The 6,850-nt window shown below is 44.4% G+C and overlaps 1 pseudogene; it reads left to right on the plus strand.

Annotated features, from left to right (window-relative positions):
* The first annotated feature begins 6,447 nt into the window (after positions 1-6,447).
* Positions 6,448-6,565, plus strand: LOC124717659 (annotated as a pseudogene).
* Positions 6,566-6,850: the final 285 nt, after the last annotated feature.

Genomic DNA, 6,850 nt, shown 5'->3' on the forward strand with positions numbered 1-6,850 from the left:
AAAAAAAGAAATGGAGGGAGAAGACGGCTCGTGCGAGTGGCAGAAACGAAAAGCCCTTGGAATGGAATGAATGGCCTACTCTATTGCACCACCACGTACAAGAGAAATTCTTCCAATATAAATGAAGATTTATCAGGGGATGTATTACTGGAGAGATATTTAGGTGGCCACACACAAAATGCGAGTGACAGTTTTGATTCCACTATTTCGCGATTAGCTCCTGAACACTTGCACTCCGGACTAAAAGTCGTTGAAGAGGCATCGTATTCAGCAGCGGGCTTGTTCAGTGAAGGAAATCCGTCCCTTCTGGTGGTCACGAACGAGGCAGGACTTGTAGTAGGCACGCAAAGCTTAAATTTCGCCGAACAAATGGATAACAAGCGCGTAAGCCGGCAGAATCGACGTAGTTCACTGGAATCGAAGGAAAGTCGCAAAGCTCGGAAAGCACTGCTGCAAGCGCAAAACGAAGCCTAAGAGGAAGTAGGAGGATTACTATATGGTGCTAGAATCGCAGATTAATCGGTAAGCATTTTACATTATTGTTAACTTCCTTGAATTTCTGGTTTCCGAGAATTAATTTTTCAAACGCGTTTATCTCGAAATCTGCGTGCAGTCTAACTCAAAAAGTACAGAACCGATCACTATGAAAATTGATAGTATGATTCTTTATAAAATTATAAATTATATGAACCAACTTGTGAGATGATATCATGATTTTAAGGATATTTTTTATGCATAATTAGAGAAAGAAATCGTGAAAATCGAAGTAAATTGTTCCAACGCCTGCAAAATTTTTAATTTTCATTATTTTCACTTCCATTCAGGTTAATATTCTCAGAAATTTAAGTTATTAATGTGAAGTCAAAATCTGTCTGATTACAGATGAAAATCGGAACGGCTACACAGCCGCGCAATTGGAGAACTATACTCATAACCTTCAGCGGACACCACAGCATAGCTTTGTGTCTGTGTGTGTGTGTGTGTGTGTGTGTGTGTGTGTGTGTTTTTCGCTCAAATTACTCAAAAACTGTTCTAAATACGAATAAAATGATGTCAAAATTTGATTAAATTCTTCCCATCGAAAAAAATCCAAAAAAATCAAACAGCCTCCTAATGTTGTTTCCCCCCCTTAAAGAAACGATCCACATCCAAAATCGCCTCGTCGTTATTGTGAAAAGGCCCGCCACACAACGGCTTGTTCATCCGTGGAGACGGGAACAGGTCACCGGCTGGCATGTCAACAATATACAGCGTGACCCGAAAGTCCTTAAGCATTTCAAAATTTTGTACTTCACGGAATAATGTGGATGGAGAGGTAAAAATTGACACACGTGCTTGAAAGGACACGGGATTCTATTGAAACCAAAAGTAAGTGCACAAAATTAGCAACAAATGGCGCTTCACTAGCATTCTGACTCATCCGTCTTCTGACTGGTTTGATGCGGCCCGCCACGAATTCCCATCCTTTGCCAAACTCATCATCACAGAGTAGCAACTGCATCCTACGTCCTCTGTTATCTGTTGCATGTATTTCAATCTCTGTCTTCCTCTACAGTTTTTCCCCTCTACAGCTCCGTCCAGAACCATGGAAGTCATTTCCTGATGTCTTAACAGATGTCCCATCAAACTGTCCGTTCTCTTTGTGTATGTTTTCCCCACATTCCTTTTTCCTCCGATTCTGCGCAGAACCTCCCCATTCCTCACCTTATCAGTCCACCTAATTTTCAACATTGGTCTGTAGCACCACATCTCAAATGCTTCGATTCTCTTCTGTTCCGGTTTTCCAACAGTCCACGTCTCACGACCATACATCGCTGGGCTCCAAATGTACATTCCAAGAAATTTCTTCCTGAAATTAAGACCTACGTTTGATACTAGGAATGCCGTTTTTGCCAGTGCTGACCTGCTTCTTATGTCTTCCTCGTTCCATCTGTAATCGATTATTTTGCTGCCTAGGTACCGGAATTACTTAACTTCATTTACTTCATGTTCCCCAATTATGATATTAAGCCTGTTAATGTTCCCATTTCTGCTACTTCTCATTACTTTCGTCTTTATTCGATTTACTCTCAATCCATATTCTGTACTCATTACACCATGGATGTCCAATCTATTACTTTCATTCTACTTAAAATAAAATCTTTATTTCAATGAACAATATGATACATAACAACCCACTACGTCAGTCATTAGTGGATCCTACTTTTGTCCAGCCTATTAATTTACATTGGCCACACTGGAAGAAGCCCAGTATTTTTGGGCTTTACTTAACGCAATAACAGAAAAAAAACAACCGCGATGGGCCGCTGTGTGAATAGTATCGCCTGGCGGGCGTTTGATATTGAAAATATTCAATACATCGTAACTTTACATAATCGGAATTTTATTGAATTTTTTTATCGATCGCGTGACAGGTGTTCAGTTCTTGGACCGCTTTGATACTCCGCTTGGGTCGCATTCGGCCCGCAGGCTGCAGGATGGATACCCCTCCAACAGACGATCGGTTCAAATGGTTCAAATGGCTCTGAGCACTATGGGACTTAACATCTTAGGTCATCAGTCCCCTAGAGCTTAGGATTACTTAAACCTAACTAACCTAAGGACATCACACACATCCATGCCCGAAGCAGAATTCGAACCTGCGACAGTAGCGGTCACGCGGTTCCAGACTGAAGCGCCTAGAACCGCATGGCCACACCGGCCGGCCGTACGTTAATAGGTGCCTCTGTCATGTTTGTCGGATTCGGTGTTAACGAATTTATTGCTTAAGGTGTAAAGGCCGAATTCCTGAAATATGTTTTTATCTTGAGAGGCGGTATATGTGTAATGTAGAGCATGTCGGTTTATTTTATGTAAGATTGCATTACATTTGTTTTTATTTAAATGGTCATTTTAATATATAAATTTTCCATCTTTAAAACCAAGTTGCACTTTCGGTGGCAAGTAATTTTTTTATGTGAGTGTTTTGTACCATTTCCATCCCTCCTACGGGGTGCATAGTTTATGTGCTTGTGTGAGTTGTTAAAATTTTTAGTTCAAAGTAATCTGGTATGTTGCAGATTTACACCAGTGTAGTCTTTCAGAGGTTGTTGTGAGCGGTCGTAACTACGGCCGTGTCAAAAGGGAGCGGCAAGATTCTCAGCCCGAAAGCTCGTACTGTTATTACTTTGTTCTTTCTGCCTCTGAATAAATTGTAACTTGATATTTAAAGGGTATTTTCTGATTATAATTTTAAATCTGTTTTTTTAAAAAAAGGCTCTTAGGAATAAAATTTGCATTTGTTGGACAAATTTGTTTTCATCAGTTATCCACTAGCAACTATTTCCAAGCTCACATAGGGTGATGAAATGTGTTAATGTTCTTGATGAATCGCTAGTAAATAAAGTAAATTCTTAAGAAAAGGTTTTGAAAATAAATTCACAGTTCAGGAGCGTACGTCAAATTTTACCTCTCTACCCACATTACTCAGTGAATTAGTACATTTTCAAATATTAACGGGCTTTTGAGCCATTCTGCACCTCTGTATAGGAGTGGACCAAAGAAGGATCAGGTGTGGCTGAGGGGGGGGGGGGGGGGGGAACCTTGGGCGGATTACCTCGATGCTTGGTCGCCGGTCTGCCCCTCGCAAGCATAATCTCCGACAAAGAGAGACCACCAGCGGTGGAACTGCCTTTTTGAAACCACCTCTACAGCGATGTAGGTTAACCTCCCAGGTATCACACCTTGCAGCCGTTCACCCTGCTGGGCCCTCGCCTGTGAGTAATCAGCTAAAAGTATTTCGGAATTTCGCACGATGTGTTATAGCTTTAAGAAAGGAGTGTTACGCAGGGTGGTTGTGTAGCGTAACGATCAAAGTACAGTCCTCTCACATGCGAAAGGTTGTGTGTTCGAATTTCGTCAACTGCTTTGAAATCTTTTATTTTTAAATCTTAATCGCATTGACTTTGCTTTCCCGCAGTTAACTTGTACACATTTTTTCCTATTTCTGTTTCTCTGTCACATTTCAACCAGTCAACTAAATAAAAATAATGGTCAAACTCATTTTGATAAAGATTTAAGAATGAATTTGAAAGCATTTGAAGAGACTCGAAACCACAACCTTTTGTGTACTTTAATCGTTACACTAGATAACCACTCTGTGTAACACTCCTTTTTTTGAAGTTCTAACGCGTCAAACGGAATCCCGAAACATGTTTCGTCGATTTCTCGCAAACGAAGGCTCGGCAAGGTGTGATGCCTGGGACCTTAACCTACAGCGCTGTGTGGCATCAGAAAGTCGACGGCACCGCTGGGGACCTCTCCCTGCCGGTATCGCAACACTGCAGTCCAATAAAACACGCATCAATATCTTCCTGATGACGGTGTAGTCTTTGCCTTTTTCGGCGGTGGTGATTCCACATATTTCCACTGCTCGCTTTGCTCCTCTGTCTGTGGTCTGGTCACAGTTGTACACCCGGCACTCGTGCACGGCGGTTAAGCAGTGGAAGAAGTCTTCTGGACTGGTATGACAGCTACAACAGTTCCGATGCTGCCTCGGCTAGAGGGGCTTTTTCGAGGGTATGGGCAGTCGCGGAACCCAACGGGTGGTGGCCATTCTCACGTTCGAAAGGTCGTGCAAGATGTTGAAACCCGATCCGCCACTGATTTGCAGTGATGCTGTGACGGGGAAGCAAGGACTGCTGATGAATGGACTCGCAGTGTGTTCACCGACGGATCGCACACCATCGTCGACGAGTATGGTGGCGACCTCTTCATTCTTCCAGTGGTTTGCAGAAGGGAATGCGGTGTTTTTCCAGGCCTCCCGGTATAGACAGTCACCGGGTACGAGGTCACGTCACGAGTGGTGGAGATTGGAACAACTCTGACTACACGGCAGTACATCAAGGAAATCTGGTATCCTCATGAGTAACCGCACGTGTGTCGGTATCGTGGAGCCATTTTTCAACAGCACAATGCTTGTCCATGCACGGCACGGGACTCTGTAAAGTTTCTGCGTTGTGTTCACATACTCCAACGATTCCATAGGTTTGTTCCCAATAGAATATGTGTGCTGTTATGACGAGACGAAATTACAGTCGTCTAGACAGAACTGTGGGTTCTTTGATAGCTCAGGGAGATACCTCTATGAGACTACAACAGACGAAATACAATGAAGCGCCAAAGAAACTGGTGTAGGCATGCGTAATCAAATACAGAGATATGTAAACAGGTAGAATATGGCGCTGCGTTCGGCAACGCCTATATAAAACAGCAAGCGCCTCACGCAGTTGTTAGATGGGTTACTGCTGCTACAATGGCAGGTTATCAAGACTTAAGTGAGTTTGAACGTGCTGCTATAGCCGACGCACGAGCGAGCACCTCCGAGGTATCGATGAAGTGGCGAATTTCCCTTACGACTATTTCACGACTGTATAGTGAATACCAGGAACCTGGTAAGACATCAAGTTAACGACATCGCTGCTGCCGGAAAAACGTAATCCAAGAATGGGACCAACGACGACTGAAGAGAATCGTTCAACGTGACAGAAGTGCAACCCTTCCGCAAATTGCTGCAGATTGCCATGCTGGGTCATCAACAAGTGTCAACGTGCGAACCATTCAACGAAACATCATCGATATGGGTTTTCGGAGCCGAAGGGCAACGCGTGTACCCTTGGAGACTGCACGACACAAAGCTTTACTCCTCGCCTGGACACGTCAACACCGACGTTGGACTATTGATGACTGGAAACATGTTGCCTGGTGAGACGAGTCTCTTTCAGATTGTATAGAGCGGATATACGTGTACGAGTATGGAGACAACCACACGAATCTGTGGACTCTGCATGTCAGCAGCGGCTGTCCAAGCTCGTGGAGGCTCTGTAATGGTGGGGGCCCGTGCAGTTGGCGTGATATGGGGCCCCTGATAGGTCTAGACATGAGTCTGAAAGGTGACACGTACGTAAGAATCCCGTCTGATCACTTGTATGCATTCATACCCATTGTGCGTTCCGACTGACCTTGGCAATTTTAGCAGAACAATACGACACCCCACACGTCCAGAATTGCTACAGAGTGGCTCCAGGAATACAGTTCTGAGTTTGAACCCTTCTACTGGCCACCAAACTCCCCAGACACGGAAATAATTGAGCATATCGGGAATGCCTTGCAACGTGCTGTTCACAAGAGAGCTCCACCCCATCGTACTGTTACGGATTTATGTACAGTCATCCATGATTCATGGTTTCAATTCCCTCCATCACTTCTGGAGATACTATTCGAGGCCATGCCACGTCGTGTTGCAGCACTTCTGCGTGCTCGCACGGTCTCTACACGATATTAGGCAGGTGTGCCAGTTTTTTTGGTCTTCAGTGTATTACTTCACTTTTTTACGTGAATCACAGAAAGATTTACTTAACTTGATGCAATTCATTGCCTCAGGACTGCAACTGTCATTGACTACTGAAGGGTAACGGCCTTGCCGCAGTGGTTACACCGGTTCCCGTCAGATCACCGAAGTTAAGCGCTGTCGGGCGTAGCCGGCACTTGGATGGGTGACCATCCGGGCCACCATGCGCTGTTGCCAATTTTCAGGGTGCACTCAACCTCGTGATGCCAATTGAGGTTGCTACTCCACCGATTAGGAGCGGCTCCGGTCAAAGAAAACCACGAAACGTCCGGGAGAGCGGTGTGCTGACTGCAGACCCCTCCTATCCGCATCTTCAGCTGAGGATGACACGGCGGTCGGATGGTCCCGATGGGCCACTTGTGGCCTCAAGACGGAGTGGTTTATTGACAACTAAAGAATCACTTGTTGCACACAATCGCAAACTCTGCTCATGAAGCATAATGTTCAACATTTACAATAGTG

This window comes from Schistocerca piceifrons, chromosome 9, assembly GCF_021461385.2.
Source record: "Schistocerca piceifrons isolate TAMUIC-IGC-003096 chromosome 9, iqSchPice1.1, whole genome shotgun sequence".
NCBI lineage: Eukaryota > Metazoa > Arthropoda > Insecta > Orthoptera > Acrididae > Schistocerca > Schistocerca piceifrons.